Here is an 18,026-nt window from a genome sequence, read left to right as displayed (position 1 = left end):
AAAATCTTTAGGAACTTCATCAAGTAATTTTTCCAGTGTATATCTCTTATTATACTGGAAATCCTCTACTAGCAATCCACTGTTTCTGTGCTTTAGCAGATTTCATAGAATGAAAGGACAGAGAGAGCTGGAAGGAACCTTGGGGATTTTATCCAATCTCCTCATGGCACATATGCTTATAATCTCGTCACTTTAAATAAAAAGTTCCCTGCTTTTTTGTGTTGCTCTCAGATTACCTCCTTTCACCTCCCCTGCATTGCTAACTCTGTTGACATGTGGCGTACATCCCCGCTCCCTCTCTTCACTTTTCTGTGATCCTTCTTTTCCGTATCACTCCTAGAAACAAATCATTGCAAAGTTCATCAATAACCCTCTCCTTGCCAAAACCCGTGGGTGTTTCCCCAGCTAGTGCTTGTATTTTTGTCTCATGCTCCTTTTGTCTCCTTTGGGGTGTTCCTCTGCTGACAGCTGTGACCTGCTTCGCCTGGCTCTCCCTCTCTCTGGATAGCTCCTGCTCAGTTTCTCACCGGTTCTTCAACATGTCTTGAAATGCAGCTTTCCCCCTTGGCTCTCTCTCCCTGGCCTTCTTTTTTCACCCTGTGCATTCCATCTGGCTGATCTCATCTGTTTGATGACACTGACCATCCCCTCTAAGAATGGCCCTCATGGGTGTGTTAGTAACCAGACTTCTCAGTGCCAGAGCTTGTGTCTTACCACCATGGCATCTGCGCTAGGCTGCTTCTTACACACCTCAACCAGAATTTTGGTGTGACTGCCAGCTGTTTCTCCCACACACCTCACGTCTAATTAATCCCCACATTATTCAAATGCTTCAGCCTATGACTCTTTTGACTCAGCCTCCTACACTGTCACTGCCCTTAGCGTCTTACCTGTCCTAATGCAATACCCTTCTCCTTGACCTCCTGTCTTTGTCTGTAGGATAATGTGCAACCTCCTTAGTCCTACATAAAAGACCCATCACTATTTAGATCCTGTCTGTTTTCTGGCCTCATTGCTGGCCACTTGCAGCCTCTAATAGTGAGTCCAAGTCATGTTCCCTTTCAGGACCTTCCATGCCATTCTTACCTGCACCTTTGCACATGTCATTTTTCTCCTCCTTGAAGGGAAAGTCTTAACTGGTTGGAAAGTGCAAGCTCACCTTGAAGATTGCTCAAATATCTTCTCCATACACTCTTCCTTGCCCCAGCCCCTGGCCCCACTGGCATGGTTAATTGTTCTGTTCTCAGTGTATTTTCATAATATTTTCACTATACTTTTCTTAGCACTTATCCCATAATTTCATAGTCATTTATTTACAAGGCAGTTTCCCCCAGCTAGAATGAGCTTCTTGTAGGAAAGGACCTTAGCTTTTTTATCTTTGAATTTCTGCTACCTCATCGACATGTATAAATAAAATTAAGGGAAAATGAGAACATTGAAGTTTAGAGTGTTGGATATCCCAGTCATACAACTAGTCATCAGCAATTGGAACTGGGATTTTCTGACTGTGGATTTGAGTCTCATTTATCACACAGTGACTGGGGCCTGAAATTCAACTCTCCAGTGGGGACAGGGCTGGGCAAGTTTGGGTGGACAGATCCACCCACTGATATCTAAGTGGATATAATTCAGCAGACAGTCTGCATCTGGCAAGAGAGGGGATTTGCACAGACGAGTAATCAGCACTCTTAATTGGCAATACTGGGAACGTGAGCAGGAGGAAGTATGTAGAAGACCCTTGACTGAGGAACACAAAACTACTGCAGAGAACTTGGGAGCAGACAACACTAGAAATCCAGAAAGATAGGAATTCAGGGAGGTGGCATCATTACCAAAGACAACAGGCTCTGTCTCTGTCAGGGTTCTACAGAGAAACAGAAGCCATGCAATACCTCTGTTTTCCTATCTGTCTGTCTGTCTGTCTATCTGTCTGTCAAGAGATTTACTATAGACACTGACTGACTCATCAATGGAGGCTGAAAAGAAGTCCATGAGCTGCTGTGTGCAAGTTGGAGTCCCACGAAACAGGTGCTGTAGTTCAAAGGCCTGAGTCGGCAAGTTGAACAATACAGATTCCAGTCCTTATCTGAACACTTGAGAGCCTCCTGCACCAAGGGCAGGAGAAGATTATTGTCCAGCTCAAGCAGTCAGGTAGGGTGAGAGTAGAGTCAGCCTCCCTCCACCTTTTCCTTCTGCTCAGCCCCTCAATGGATTAGAGGATGCCCACACACACACTCACATTGGGGCGGACCTCTGCTTTGCTGTCTTCCAATCCAATTGCTAAGCTCTTCTGGACATTCCTTCACAGATACACCCAGAAATAATATTTAATCAGATAATCTGGGCATCCTGTGGTCCAGTTAGGTTGACACATAAAATTATCCATCACAAGATCCTAATTTAAGCTTGGATTTGGGAGGTAGAAATTCCATTCCTGAAGGATGGACAGTGCCAGATGAAGGCAAAACCCCGGTCTTAGGAGCCAAATGCAGAGGCTGATTCCCAAGAAAGGGACTTGGGAACAGAGAGTAGAACAGGGAGCCCATCAAAAGTGGAGAAAATGGAGTGGGAGGTTGAGAATGGCGACGTCTGTGATATCCTTGGCTCAGCTATGTCATTCTAAAAAAAGTAGTTTTCAAAACAGACAATATTAAACATCTCCCATAGTGTATCTTCATGTTTCCCCCCAGCTGCATTTTCCTTTATTTCCAATTGCATTTGTCACAATATTCATTAAAAACAAGCTGGCAGAGACTTTGGACAACTGAGCAGCCAGTGACATTCATTTTAGAGCAGGATTTCTCTTCATGCATTCAAGGTCTGTTTGAAATTTGGAAGGTCGGTGGCTCCTCCCTGCAGTGTTTCTCACAGGTGTTGGAAGCTGTGTCTGAGAGGATGCCCTTGGGCTGGGCTTCAGGCTCAGACATCTGTTCACTTCTGACCTGGCCTCAAAAGAGGTATTAAAATATGCTTCAACCCTTCCTTTTCCCCAGTTTAATTAACCAAAGTTTTTAATAAGTAACAGGGATGTTGCAGTAATTTAGCACTTCATTAGTAATTTGTTCCATTATAATACGTAACACCAAAAATCAACTCAATTCAGACAACTGTTTGCTGCCATCACAAAAGATAATGACTTCTAATTCCCATTACTTGAGCATCTTATAAACCTTCTAAGTGGTTTGCTACTTTTCATTAAGGTGTATCTTATGCAGATTTTGGACCTTACAAAAAAGTAAATAAAACCCATGAAAATTAAACCACAGATAAGCAAATAAAGTTGAATAAACACACCCAGAGAACGCCCTTGGGGACACCACACCATGACTGTGCAGAGACAGGTTTGGTGGTTTTGCATAAAACCAAGTTTATTTCTTATTAAGTTAGGGAATTTGAATTTTGCCTTTTCATATACCTAAGACAGCTAGAAATTTCATTCCTAGTTCACAGAAATGAGAGCTTATGAAATTAGAGAACACTGGGGAAAAACCATCTAAATATTCCACAATTCAATTGAGAGGATTGCATTGAAGTCAGCACACAGTGTTTGGGACAGAAAATGGCTCACATGAGTGCTTGGCCTCAATTAATAGTGACTGTAGCAAAGATCTCTCCCTGGCTCCTGCTTGACATTCACTTTTGTTTTCATGGATTCTGTATCTGCTCCACAGCACCCAGTACTACACTGAGCACATAGTAGGTAGGTGAGTGCACCAGATGGCTTGACTCCTGGCTGTTGCTATCTAGCGTGAATTGAAAACACACTATGTGCAGATCTCCATACAGAGAGGTTTAATGTTACTTCATTTATCCATGATTGGAGCTTACTCTTTTAAGTAGCAAAACTTTTACTAGCTTGTGTTTGCCAAATTTGACAGAAGTCATTCTATGATATAATGCATATATCTTTGTCTTCCTAAAAAAAGAAGGCGGAATATTAGTTAAGTCACTACATCTAAGGGCCTAGATGGAAAGCAGGACTCAAAGGACAAAGTGATAGCAAGAATTGTGAAAGGGAGAACAGACAAGAGGCACAATGGAAGGCAGATGAGAAGTGGTCTGTAGCCATCTGTTCATTCATTCATTCAATAGCTATTTGCTGAGCACCTACCATGTGCCAAGCATTGTGCAATGCCACATTCCGTGGCACAGGCCAGAACAAATCTGCCCAACCCAGATTCAAGCATGGGGAACTAGATTCCACTTTTTCATGGGAAGAGCTACAAACTCATATTGCAAAGCACATAAGCTCAGGAAAGAGAGCAATTGGAGCCCTTTTTGCAATCTATCTACCACAAATAGCAACCTTAAAAGTATTTCCCTAATATACTTTGTCACATACTGGTGTCTTCTTCCCTTGTCATAAATGTACAGGCCCGCTCCAGTGGAAAGGTCCCCAAAGCTATCCTCGGCCTCCTTTGTATAGAATCTTGTCTTACCATTTACATGGAGTGGAAGTCAGCCAAACCAAGAGTCACAAGGGCAAATACCCATTACACAATGCTGTTCAGCTTGACTGATGATAGTCATCACATTGATCACTGATATTGATAGAACTGTGATGGTCAAGAGAGATTCATGGAAACGTAGTGATTAGCAGGTCACCATGTTCGGTGAGAATGCTGTGTGTGTTGATGTTTCTTTAATAAATGTTGAATATAGTACTGGATGCTGGGATGAGCTGGGGGCCACTGCTAACACAAGCCTGTGAGGTAAGATCTCATATAGTTGTGCCGTATTTGAAACAAATATAGGAGAAAGATCTCCTATATTTGAAACAATAGCCCATAGGAATACTTTATGAGTCCCATCTTACCTGAAGTAATGGAAGATGTTCTTAGGTGAAGATGAAAATCTTCCTTGTATCTGCTAATACTCTCTCTGTATTTTCAAACACTGTTCCCTTGGGAATTCACATTTTCTTAACTTTGCATTAGAAAAACGATCCCCTTCTCTTCCTCACTCTCAGTTATAGAAAATGGAGACAGGCTAATGTGAATAATGCTGTGATGAACAGTGGAGTGGAGATATCACTTTGAGATCCTGATTTCAATTCTCTTGGGTGTATACTTAAGAGATGGAATTGCTGAGATCACATAGTAGTTCTATTTTTTTTAAAGATTTATTTATTTATACAAGCACTGGGTACGGTCAAGAAGCGTGGGAGGGTGAGAGAATTCACCCGAGCCAGAGCGGGGAGCAGAGCAGGCAGAAGAACGGAAGTACACTGCTGAGGGGAGCAGCGGGCGGCAGGAGAGGTCTGCGCGCCATGTGGGACCCTCCTCCGGTGACCGGGGAGCAGCCGGGGATCGAACCTGCGCTGTAGAGGCTGCGGGCAGCTTCGCAACCCAGTGCTCAACCGCTGTGCCACCGGGGAGGCCCAATAGTTCTATTTTTAATTTTTTAGAAACTCCCATACTGTTTTCTATAGCAGTTGTCCTATTCTCACCAACAGTGCACAGCATTCTAATTTTTCTACATCCTTACCAATGTTTGTCTTCTTCCACTCCCCCTTTTTAATAAAATTCATTCTAATGGGTGTGAGATGATATTGCCCTGTGGTTCTTATTTGCGTTTTCTCAATGCTTAGTGATATTGAACAGCTTTTCATATACCTTTTGGCCATTTGTAAGTCTCTTCAGAGAAATGTCTATTCAGTATCTGTCAGTCGGGTAACTTATTGCTTTGTTGTGAGTTATAGGAGTTATTTATCTATTTTGGGCATAAAATCCTTGTCAGATGACTCACACTAGCCATGATATGGAAACAATCTAAAAAAAAAAAAAGGTGTCATTGTAACTCAACAGGGAAAAAAATGCTCATCAATGGATGAGTGAATACAGCAAATCTGGTATATACACATGTGGAATATTATTCAGTCTTAAAAAAGAAGGAATCCTGGGCCTCCCCTGGTGGCCCAGCGGTTGAACGCTAGGCTGCGAAGCTGCCTGCAGCCTCTGCAGCACAGTTCGATACCAGGCCACAGGCAAGGGTCCCACATGACGCGCAGACCTCTCCTGCTGCCCACTGCTCCCCTCAGCAGTGTACTTCAGTCCTTCTGCCTGCTCAGCTCCCTGCTCTGGCTCTGGTGAATTCTCTCACCCTCCTGTGCTTCTGACTGTACTCAGTGCTTGTATAAACAAATAAACAAACAAACAAACAAATAAATAAATAAATAAATCTAAAAAATAAATTAAAAAAAAAAAAGAGGGAATCCTGTCCTATAGGAGGTAGTTGATATGTTTATTACCTTGCTTGCAGTGATGGCTTCACAGGTGTGTAGACATGTCCAAAGTCATCAAATCATACGTGTTGAACATGTGCAGTATTTCATTCATCGGTTATACCTCAGTATAAAAAAAGAGAAAGTTGAGAAAGGGCTCTGATGGAACCAACTTGAGCCTGGTTGCCTGTCACGGTCCCGCCAACATCTCCAGGGGGTAGGTACAACTCCACTCACTGGACATTATTTATGGCAGCCTGTGTTTGGAGGAAGGAGCCAATTCCTGGAAAGATACAAGGGGAGAGGGAAGGAGGGTTGTTGGGAGGTAATAATGGGGCAAGGAGCAGAATAGATAAAGTTATATTTCTCTATTAGTGATATTCTTGTTTATTCACACTAGCTTGCAGCCATCATTTGATTAAATGGACAAGTTTCCAGACAATAAAATACTATTAAAGTCTAAACCAAAAACTATGTAAGGTTTTTATTTAAGTGTTTGATGATGAATATCTTGATGTCTTCAGATTCTATAAGAAGGTAAAGAATCACTGATTATCTTATGAAAAGTGTTTTTCTGAATGATCCTTAATAGTAGCTTTTTAACTTGTTGGTTTATAATTTAAAATGTGTTAAAATGGTAATTTGACATGTCTGGTTAGTTGAGATGTGGCTTGATGAGGGTTCATTTCATTAACAAAGTTGGCCCCCAGGTAAAAAACCCTGACATACCAAGTTGCAGACTTTGCCAGTGTGCTGGTTAACTCTCCCCCAGCCTCCTGACTCTGAGCCCCACGTGCTTAGCTCCAGGCAATCTCCTGAGTTCTCAGTCCTCAGACGGCCCTTCTGTTCAGTGTATGGGGCACTCTAAGGAAAAGAGTAAGAGCATTATGGCCCAATTTTATAGAGGAAAACAAGCTAATAATTGTCCCTTGTGGATAACTACTGTATTACCTATTCCATGGATCGTGGTCCAAAGGAATTGTAGGTAATAAATGAGAGGAGCAATAGAACTACAGCCTAGGGTTTTAAATGCTCCAATCAAAGACTCACTGCTAGATGAAAATCTCTAGTGCATGACTCCAAAACGATTGTCAAAAACACTGCAATGTCTCATGTGCCCAGTTTAGAATTTTACCCTACCACAGCTGTCATTTTCTTGAGGCTACCAAGTTCCCTAAAGGGTCTCAATTCTTATCTACTCCTCCGATCCTCCCACATCACCTCACCCTCCCAGGATGTCACTGGTTCCCGAACACGGCTTATCTGCTTGACATCAGCATTTTTTTGCCAAGAGATGGCAAGTGAAGTGATGATTTGATACCCCAGAGCTGGTGTGTACTTCTTGTATCTTCACCAGGGAGATTAAAAAACAAATAGATGAGACAGCCAGCACTTTCTTTTTTGCTTTCTCTAGTACATAACTTTCCTAAGGAATTGGGTCTTCTGTTACACTGAGAGAATTCAGGGCCCCTGTTATGGAATTAGTATTTGCAAGTCAAATATTTTTGAGCATCAGCAAAGCATGGGATTTTCCTGGTAAAATCTATTCCTCTTGCCTTACCCAGGGTTGAGATCCTCCTTGGTTGGCATAGTGCTGCTTCTGCTATCTCTTCATGTGCCTGTTGCCTGTCCTGGCAAGGGTATAAATATTAACATGTAAGCTTGTAGTTCAGGTTTTTCTTATGGCACTAAGTCACCTTTCCCTGGATACCAGGAAGGCCCTCTCATCCCCATGCAGTTATCACTCATGGGCTGCTTGCTGGCACCCTTCAATAAAAAACAGAGGAATTGCACTGGTTTCTGCTATTGTGTTTGCTTAGTCTCCCCAGTTTGCAAACAACACATAAACAGGCCACTCTAATGGCTGTAGTTAAGCCCTTATTGCTGCCAACACATTATTAAGGATGACAAAGTGGGAGTCCTTTTGTTCTTTGCTCTCTCTGAGGGAATAACCATCACAGCCCTCACCCACTGAAGTCACAAGCTCTCCCTCATGCCACTTCACACATACTTTGACTCCAAAACCATTTATTTGAATGCAAGGAAATAGCCCGGGGAAAATTCCAATATCGAACTTTACAATGCACTGATTTCGTTCATCTCAGGGTGAGGAGACAGTGGCTGCTCCCTGAGGCCCCTTCTCTGCTTCTGCAGGATTAGTGTTTTCACTGTAGGTGCTGTGAAGGGAAGCTAGGTAGGGTAAATGCCAGAAAGTGTTCTATGAAGTCAGGGCTCTGCAGAAAATGCCCCCAGAGGCAGAGGGCATTAGGGCAAGATTTTGGCCTGGTTGGAAGACTGGTTTGGCCAGCAGCTTGGGAAATTGTTCTCCCCCAGGTGCCAGCATCTCCCCAGGCCTCTGTGGCCCAGGGGGCCCTCTCATGTCTCTCTCTCACCCAAGCCTTGGGAAGGTCCAGCCCCAGGGGACAATGCTGCCTTGTTCCTGAGCTGTGATTTCTGAGTGGCCTCTTGTTTGGGGCCTGGAGAGCAAGAAGAACGAGCTATGAAGCTAGGAAAGTACTGCCCTGGAGCTGGGCTGCAATTTCTTTTTGTTGCCTGCCAAATGCCCCTCCGATCTGGGACAGAGGGCTGCTCCCAGCTGGGAGTGGGAGGGGCCTTGGCCTTCAGGTTCTGGGGAAGGGGCACCAGAGTTAGGAGTAACGAGAGCTTCACAGATCCCCCAGGACAGATTGGGGTGTCTGAGTTTGAGGGTGTTCTTCCTAACCTGCCTGATAGATGTGTTGGGGGGGAGAGTGTATTTGTGTGTCTCTAAGTGTGAATTCAGGTGGCTCTCTGTACAAATTCCCTTGCTCTGTGACTCCTTGATTATGAATGTCTGGATTTAGAACTCCACATTTGGTAGGTCTAGTTCATCAGAAATCAATCTCCGATTATACAAGCCCCAGGTGGATTAGATGACCAGTGCTAGGTTGGTGTCTTTGTCCTAGAGAGTGAATGCACTTGGTTGTCTAGACAAGCTCTGCTCGCTTGACAAATGAGGCCTGGCTTGTTCGTTATGCTTCGCAGTTCATGTGATTTTGCCATGGTTGGTGCATGTCTCTGCTGAAGGTGCACCAGGCATGACTTCGCTGAGATTCTACCATGTGCAAAAGAAATGTGTGGACTTCTTAGACAATTAAAACAACCTCCTAAGCAGACTTCCTATCCAGTGCTTTGGCATTGGCTTTCAAGGTTACTTGCTCTTTTCCCCCAAGGTACCCTTCAAATATGATTTTCAATCCTGACTGCCTATGAGAGTCACCTGGGAAGTCTTTAAAACGGCTGATTCCTGGGCCTCATCCTTAGAGGTTTGGGCTTAAACACCCTAGGGTAGATCCTGGGTCTTTCTGATCTTTGAAAATTCCCCCAGATGATCCTGTTGTGCCCTCAAAGCTGATAACTATGGGCTAATGAAAGGGGGACCATGAACTCCTCTGCACTCACATGCAGGGTAAAATTTCTTTGACTATCTTTTTTATTAAACATTTTGCTAAATGAGCTTAACATGTATATATTAAAATTGTAATATTTAACCGTAATGTTTTGAATTACCATGAGTTGAATTTCCACTCCACAAGGGTACACTAGATTTTTTCTATGACACTCATGTCAACACACATCCTCATGCTCCTGGGCCCACATGCCCCTCAGGAATGCAGACCTGGCTATACCTGTTGTTTACTCCCAAGTCTTTGGGATGTATTTGCTGATATTTACCAAGACAACAGCAGTTTTCCTAAAAGTTTCCTTTGATTTTTCTCTTTTTTCAGAATGTACAGTGGCTCTGCATATCTGCGTGCAGTGATTCTGGGATATCAAAGATACACTGGGGGCTCATGAACAAAATGTTTTAAAATGTAGTTCTGTAGTGATTTTATGTATATTAGATAATATAAGTAGGATTTAAAGCCTATGATTAATGTGTTATTTTTAGAACAAAGTTTTGTTTTAATGAAAAGGGGGTAGTTGTAAATTTGATTTAACGAAGTCACCATGTATAAAATAGCAGTGGTACAGGTGGTACCTGGGTGTGATAACAATTCCTAAGTGTTAAGTAAATGACTAAAGGGTGATATTCAAGACCCTTTCAATCTGGCCCCAATCTACCCTTCCAATCTTATTTTATCCTCCACCTCAATAGGAGGGAAGCATATGCTTTGTCCAAAAGGTTTAGAGATAGTCCCATATACAGGGGCCCATGAGCTGTGGAACTATTCTACCCAGCTAGAACCAATGGTCCACCCAAGTTTAAGGGGAGGAGACATAGACTTCACTACTTGATGGGGGATGTGTAGCAAAAACATGCATGATGGATGACATTGTCATGGTCATTTTGTTACAGGGCAGGGAGAGGGCAGCACAAACCCCGCAAACCTGCCTATTCTGTATAGGGTTCTGCCATCCTCCGCATTAACACAAAACATGAGACTTTAATGGGAAGGAACTTTAATACAAGTAGGAAACAATACAGGAAAGGCAAAGAATCTAGTTTCTAAATCAAGCAGCCAAAGTTACCTGTCCCCTCGTGGGTAAAACTCCATCCAAATGGGATCCGCCCAGAGCAAGGCCCCAAAGCCTGCCACAGGTCTAAAGCATCTTCCAGTGGGGACCCACAGAAAAGGATCAGAAACAACCAGACAAGCCCAGAAGGAAAAGAGCAAAATCAAAATCAAGATAAAAGCTGCCATTGCCACCTCCCCATGGGTCTCACCCGCATCTGTGTCACCCCGTCCATGACCAAAAGGCAAGCGCAGTTTCTTCACGTGTCTCTAGGCTCCATGCACTTCCTCCAGGTCTCCTCCTGGATCTCCATCCTGCTTCCTTCCTTCCTCAGTCTCCTCTGCAGCTCCTCTCCCTGCTCAGCTCTACCCTCCATTTGGGTGGGGCAGGGAACCTGGAACCTCCCCCTTTCCTGGGGACCACCCTGTTACAATTTTGGGGAAATATAAGCTGCCATAATCTATTTCATGAATTTTTAAATATTTTTCAAGGCCTTCCCATACACATGTAATTTAGGCTTAGGATAAACAGGTAAGTAATGCTGTCTTCTGTCTCCCCTCCATTATGACAAGAACCTTGAGAGAAGCCAACCTGACAAAAACCCTAATTCAGCTGACCATGTAGGCCAATGTGGACAGGGCTTTGTCATCTTCCTTCCCACCTATGGAAAATGCTAGAGACCAAGCAGGAGGGGGCGGGTGGAGCACAAGGCTACATTCCCTGCAAGCCAGTCCTGCCATGTGGATCTTGTCCTTGGGCCACATTTTGGACCCTGGCTGGACATGTCTTTCCTGCCCATGGCTTTAGGGGAAACACAGGAGCTGAGGGAGGGGGCAGCCGCCACATGCCACTGGGGACTTAGTATAACACAGTGATTAAAAACAAAGGTCCTGGAGTCAGATGGATAAAGGTTTGCATCCCAGTTCTGCCAGCAAAGTGACTTTGGAAAAAATCCTCACTTTCTCCAAGACTTAGTTACCACATCACTTACGTGCAGATAATGATAAGAGTACCTGTCTCATGGGGTGGTTACGAAGACTGAATGAAATAATGGAGATAAAACTGTTCACGTGTGAGGGTTTGTGGCAAGGGAAGAGATACTGTTAGAACCCGAAGTGTCTTCTGTATCATCTAATAATATACTTGTTGAGAATTTGCTGTGTGCCAGGAACTTCACATACATTGATGAATTTAATTCCTAAAAGCTTCACAAAGTGGGTATTTTATTTCATCCCATTTTAAAGATGGAAGTGCTCAGAGAGAGTAACAACCTTGGCAAGATTCAATGGTTTGGAGTTGAATGCTGTTTTTCTCAATCTGGCCTCAGTATGTCTCCCCAACCCCCCACCTTAGATGGGGCCTCTGTGGTGGCCCTGGGACAGTGAGGCTGCCAGGTGGTCTTGGCCGAGTTTGCTCTTCACAGTTCAGTGCAGATGGTACCCAGAAACCATTGACCATTAATCTCCAGGTCAAGGAGAAACATAGCTGCTGTTGTTCCCGGGGGCAAAGGTGCTTATTTACTCTAGCCAGTGGAAAATGCCAGTTCCTGTGGGAAAGGGTGTGTGGAGCAAGTATGTGTGTGGGGAGAAGCAGAGCATGCAGGGTGAGGGAGATGGAAGGTGGGACTGGTGTGCAAGTCAGGCAATGTGGCAGAACCTAGTGTGTGCTCACCCAGCTCTGGACCTTTGCACGCGCTATTCTTTTGCCAATGTTCATTTATTCATCCAGTAAATAGTTTTGAGCCTGTCTTATATGCTGATCACGATGAAATGTGCCAGGGTAAGAGCACTGAACAAGATAGGTAAGTTATACATGAACAAGATAGGTAAGTTATGCATGCTCTTGGAGCTAACCTTCAGGTTGAAGGGGGTGAGGGGGAGTGAGAAAATACTCATATAATAAATAAGTGAGAAAAATAATCCCAGATTTATGGTCAGTTCATCACCAAGAAGAAAATAAATAAGGTAATGGAAAAGGGAAAAGCCTGGAACACCTCCCAGATCTAATTACCTTTTAGGACATAACCTACAGCATACCTCCTCTGGGAAGCCCTCCTGGCTTAATAAGCATAAGTTGGCCAAAGCTCTAGTGTGTTTTACCACTGTCATCACATTCTCCTGCCTGCTGTTTACTCCTCTGTCTCTCACTGTGCACACCTGAGAGCAGGGCCAGGTATTGTCCCGGCACCTGGAAGGGTGTCTGGCAGCATACACTCTCAGCACATGTGTTAATGAGTGGAGGGATGGATATGCCTGGTGTTCTTCAAAGTGAGACATGCCTATCTTTGGTGCAGTTTTGTCCTCAGAACCATGTAATCTGATCCTAGTCTTCCTAACTGCTGCTAGCTGTTCTTCCCCTTACCAACTTATTTGGTGGATTTTAATGAATGAGAATGATTTGCACTGCAGCATATGGCTACTTTAATTAAGCAAAGGGTATCATTTTAGTAGCATAATAAATAGTGTATAATTTATCAGGCCTCATGTGTATTTTATAAGTATACCATGTGGGCTATATAAATCTCTCCCTATTTGAAAGGGTGGAAAAAATCCCTCTTGGTCTGATGCAAGACAGTGCATGGAAAAAATGAGCTAAACATCTTGATTGCCCCCAAAGAGGCAGCCATCCATGCTGGAAACATCTTGAGGTCCCTCGAACACCCTGAAAAGTGGAGAAACTAAGAATAGGTGAGAACAGTGAGTGAGCCAACAGCCAGTGCCATAGAACTAATCCTCAGCCATGGCTCCTCACAGAACAAATCTCATGACTCTTCACTGAAGAGGTAGGACTCTCCTGAAAGAGGTACTGTCTGGAGATTTGGAAAGGGGCCTTGGGCTCCTGGGCTTTGTTGCTAAGCATTTGCCTAGGACTGGAGAATTAGAATCCATCTGGGAGAAAGGATAGACTAAAAATAAGGCAGAGGAAGCAAGCTGAGTGCATGTGTGCAATGGAAACCCGTTCATACTGAGATGTGCTAAAGAAACTCCAGTTAGAAACAGACCTGACGTAGGTATGCAAGCAGATGGGCTCGCTGGGTCCAGCACCTTCCAGGGAGCAGGGTGACTTTGGCCCAGGATAAATACTTGTGATGGGGTGGGAGTGCTTTTCTGGGTCAGCACTCCCTTCTCAGGAGGGAACCTGCACCCAACAGTGCTGTCCTAGGGTGCCCCGAGGGTGAGGCTCCAGGCAAAGGGAACCTGGAGCCAGCATGCTCTAAAGAAACAATTTCCCCCAACAGAAACTGTGACTTTCCTTCTCATGGAAGTGGCACAGAGAAGGACTCATGGAGAAAGTGGAACTAGAAGTGGAGACTGGAACGGGAATAATGTTAAATAGATGAAGGAAGGGAGTAGGGCATGGGTGGATATGGGGGGGGGAGTGTGTCGTGTATCCTACTTTTGACTGTCTTTTATATGAATCCTGCCTGGATGATATCCCTTCTACCTCCCATCATCTCTATCTATTCCAGAGACTCCAGGGAGATGTAGGTTTGGACTGTGAAGAAATGCACAGGACCGAGTATTTGTGGACCAGGCAGTTCAGGCTGTTAGGATTACATGCACTTTTGGGAAGTGTGAGATCAGATTGCAAAGTAGATCTGGAAGAAATTGTAAAGAACCTTGAAGCTTTATCTATAAACCTTAAAAAAAAAAAAAAAACATTTACCCATCTGCAATATGCAGGGTGCTATATTCAGGCTGGGATGCACCGTCAAGTCCTGACTCAATCCTGCACAGCTCCACCTAGATGTGTCATGGCCAGAGTCCCTGTCACTCCTCACATGCCTGCCCACATGTGGTCTCCCCTTGACTCCCTTTGTCCCAGCATGTACCCAGTCACCTGAGCCATGAATTTGGGGTTCATTCTAACAGCCCTGCCCCTCACTCTGCATGTCGATCAGTTTTACCTCCTCATCCTTCCTCAGTCTCTCAACTCCTGTTTCTCTTTCTTAGATTATTGCATTAGTCTCCTAACTGGTGCTTCTGCCTCCAGACCTGCAACCCACCACGCTTGGCTTTCAACTCTATCAGGACTATTGTTAGCTAAGGAGTAGTAGATGTTGATTTTTTAAGTGTTAGAAAAAATATTTCAGGTGCAACCCTGCTATATAAAAGAGATAAGAAGAGTCAACATGCTTTTATGAGTGTCTCCCTCACTTGGTCTTGCTCCTTATCCCAAGTCTACAAATATTCGGTCCCGTGTTCCCACAAACACTGCATAAATGTCTGAGCTCCTCAGCGTGGCTCACACACCACTCTGCCACATGCCCCTGGCTACCTCTCAGGTACTACTTCCTGCCACCCTCTCACTCACAATCTAGGCCTCAGCAACCAGGTCTGTATGCAGTGCTTCCCACACATCTGATGCTTTACTCATTCATCCCCTGGTTCATTGGCCCCCACTGCTTGGACCACCCTGCTCTCTCCACCCACCCCATCAGCTGCTTAGGTCCACTGATCCCTCCAGATTCATTTTAGCTGTCAGCTCCTAGTGGAAGCCTCTCTGGTCCTTGAGCTCCATGGCTGTAACTTGCCCCCAGCCCTATGCTGGATTATGTGTCTAATCTACTCCCAGAGGTTACAAGCTCCTTGAGGACCAGATGATGACTTCTCTCTCCTTGGCTCCCAGCGCCTGTGCTTGGCACCTAACTAATGCCTAATAAATCGTCATCACACTGAGGTGTGGATGGAAGCCCAGGTACCTCCCCTGCCTTCCAATACCCCTAGCAGAGTCTTGCTATGTTGTCTGTGGGCTCAGAGAACACAGAATACCCATTCGAGTCCCACAGCAGTAGACTTAGGACCCCTTGCCCCACCCCCAGGCCACTCAGCCTGGCTTTGCTGATGGATGGCCCCCTCATTGGCTCTCCCTGCCAAGCTTGAAGGAAACACCAGCCCTTATCACAATAAAGAAACTTATCAAATGTCCTAGGCATGACATCACCAAGCAGGGCTGAAGAGCCCTGGAAAGAGATTGTTCCAAGACTCTAGCCAACATGCGGCTTCTGAGGCAAAGATGAGCAGTGAGGCATTTGTTTCAGGACCCACATGCAGGGCTTCATCATCTTCCCCTCTGACAGGAGCAAGTCTAAGTCTGAGTCAACTAGGAAGATAACACAGGAGACTTAAAGGACAAAAAGCCCCTGGTTGCTGTGTGATTTGGCTGCAAAAGTGGCTCAATAGATGCTTCACGATTATGGAAATGATGTTATGGGCTAAATTGTGCCCTCCCCAAGTTCATAGGTAGAATACCCTACACTCCAGTACCAGACGCAATATGGGACTGTGATTGGAGACAAGGTCTTTAAAGGTATAATGAGGTCATCAGCTTGGGTTCTAATCGAAAATAATTGGTGTCCTTCCAAGAAGAGGAAATTTGGACGGAGATGTGTATAGCGGGAAGACCATGTATAGACACAGGAAGAAGATAAACCAAGGAGAGAGGACTCCAAAGAAATCAACCCAGCCAACATCCCAGACTTCCAGCTTCCAAAAGTGTGAAAAATCAACTTTGTTTTTCCAGCCACCCAGTCTGTGTGACTTAGTCATGGCAGCCTGGCAAGCAAACACGGATGGGTAGGGTATAGTGGGGATTTCAAACTATAGCACAGATCCTCTGGGGGCCCTGATACACCCTGAGTGCCCTGGGATGGAATCCTCTTGGGTGTTTCCTGAGGTCCTCCCCTAGGAAGATGTCTGCCCTCCTACTATCTTGTGCTACCAGCTTCACTCTCCCCACACGCTAATAGGGCTGTATTTGTTTACTTCTTTGTCTCCGGCACTAGACTCTAAGCTCTTCAAGTAGGGATTTCCCTCTTCTTCCAGTGCCTGGCAGAGAGCCAGTACACTGCGAATAAATATTTATGGGATTGATGAATTGGAATTGGGTTCTGCCCTGGGCTCTGGGTAGCTTGGGCCCCAAGCCTTCAGCCAGAATGGGCTCCTTAAGTAGACCTGGCTTAGGCTACTCAGCTCCTCCTCCTCCTCTGCAGCTTTTCTAGCACTGGCAGTGCTGGTAAATAAGCACAGAAAGAGGTTTGCAAATAAATGGCCTAGATGGGGAAAGCAAGATGATTGGTCCCTGTCCTGCCTAGCGATGTAATTGGCTGTCTGAAGGGTGCCTGGGGTTGGCTCCCCAAGCAGTAAGCGAGGCTAAGGCATCCCTTCCCTTTAAAAGCGCTGCCTGTTGGCTTTCTGTCTGGCAGAGGGGACAAATGTTGGCTGTCTTTGAGCTTTGTTCGGTCTAGTCCCTATTTGCTGCAGCCTCAAGGTGCAGAAACTGCTCACAGCCAGAGCAGACAGCTCTTTTCTAGACCTGCTGGGCAGGGGATTAGCTGCGGGTCAGTAGGGGTCTAACACAATCTCTTTCTGTTGGACAAACAAAACAACTATTGATATACCTGCTCTCTGGACTTGACACCTTTAACTCAACACAGAAAATCAAACTTCCTAGCTGCGATTCAATTGCAGCTACTTCCTTAGTTCCTCTTTACCTTGGGTTTCCCTCCTGGACTTGGATGTGTGTTTTCCTTTTACTGAAAGTTGAAAATGTAGGTTTAGGGGCTGAGCTGTCATCAGGAAGAGCTGTCACTGCCAACGTCAGCAGCCTAGAAATGATTCTTACTCTTTCAGCAGCACTGATTATATTTGAGAGTCTACAATGATAATTATTATTATTATTGTCTACATATTATAGTTGCTAACAGTTTACACATGATAATAATTCTTTATATGGTTTTCATCATCTTTGAATAGGCATTATTTCATTTGTCCCAAAAAATCTGGTGCAATTTACATGTTTTCGCTTCACATTTTACATTTTGAAGATAAGGAAAACCCTTGGCTGGGAGGTTAAGTTTCTTGGCCAAGATCACAAGGGAGCTGGGATTAGGGTAGAAGTGGGTTACCTGCCTGTGCAAGTGCTTACATACCTGCTAGAGGAGGAAGAAGTTTCACCTCTGTAGAGGGAGAATGTGTTGTGGGAAGAGGGAGGTCATTCCATGGGTTTAATTCTGTGAACTGGAAAACCAGCCCCCAGCCTCATGTTCTGGCCAAGTTTCCAGGGAAAGTCAGCTCTGCTCTCTCCCACAGTGGGCTTGTCTTGCTTTCTGAGTAGATCTTGTTCTGGACAGGTCGTGGCTGGGTGAAAATCTCAGCTGTCAGGTGAGGGCAATGGTCGGTGGTATGTGAGGCAAGTGTCCAGTTACTGCATTTCCTCTTCTTTGCCCACGTCCCCTCTTGTCTTAGCGCCAGTGCACTTGCAGGAGCAGAGGAAGGCGGGCAGCCTGGCTCGTCACTAAACAGAA

At 44.8% G+C, this 18,026-nt stretch overlaps 1 protein-coding gene across 1 annotated transcript in view; it reads left to right on the top strand.

The window, feature by feature from the left end:
* BTG4 (BTG anti-proliferation factor 4) overlaps positions 1-18,026 on the top strand; it is a 191,540-nt gene that overhangs the window by 38,803 nt on the left and 134,711 nt on the right. The gene's annotated exons all lie outside the window — the stretch shown is intronic.

Source organism: Talpa occidentalis, unplaced genomic scaffold (assembly GCF_014898055.3).
Source record: "Talpa occidentalis isolate TD23 unplaced genomic scaffold, MPIMG_talOcc4v2.1 talOcc4.12, whole genome shotgun sequence".
Taxonomy (NCBI): Eukaryota; Metazoa; Chordata; class Mammalia; order Eulipotyphla; family Talpidae; genus Talpa; species Talpa occidentalis.
The sequence above is the reverse complement of the archived record's forward strand: the minus strand, read 5'-3'. Positions and strand labels throughout refer to the sequence as shown.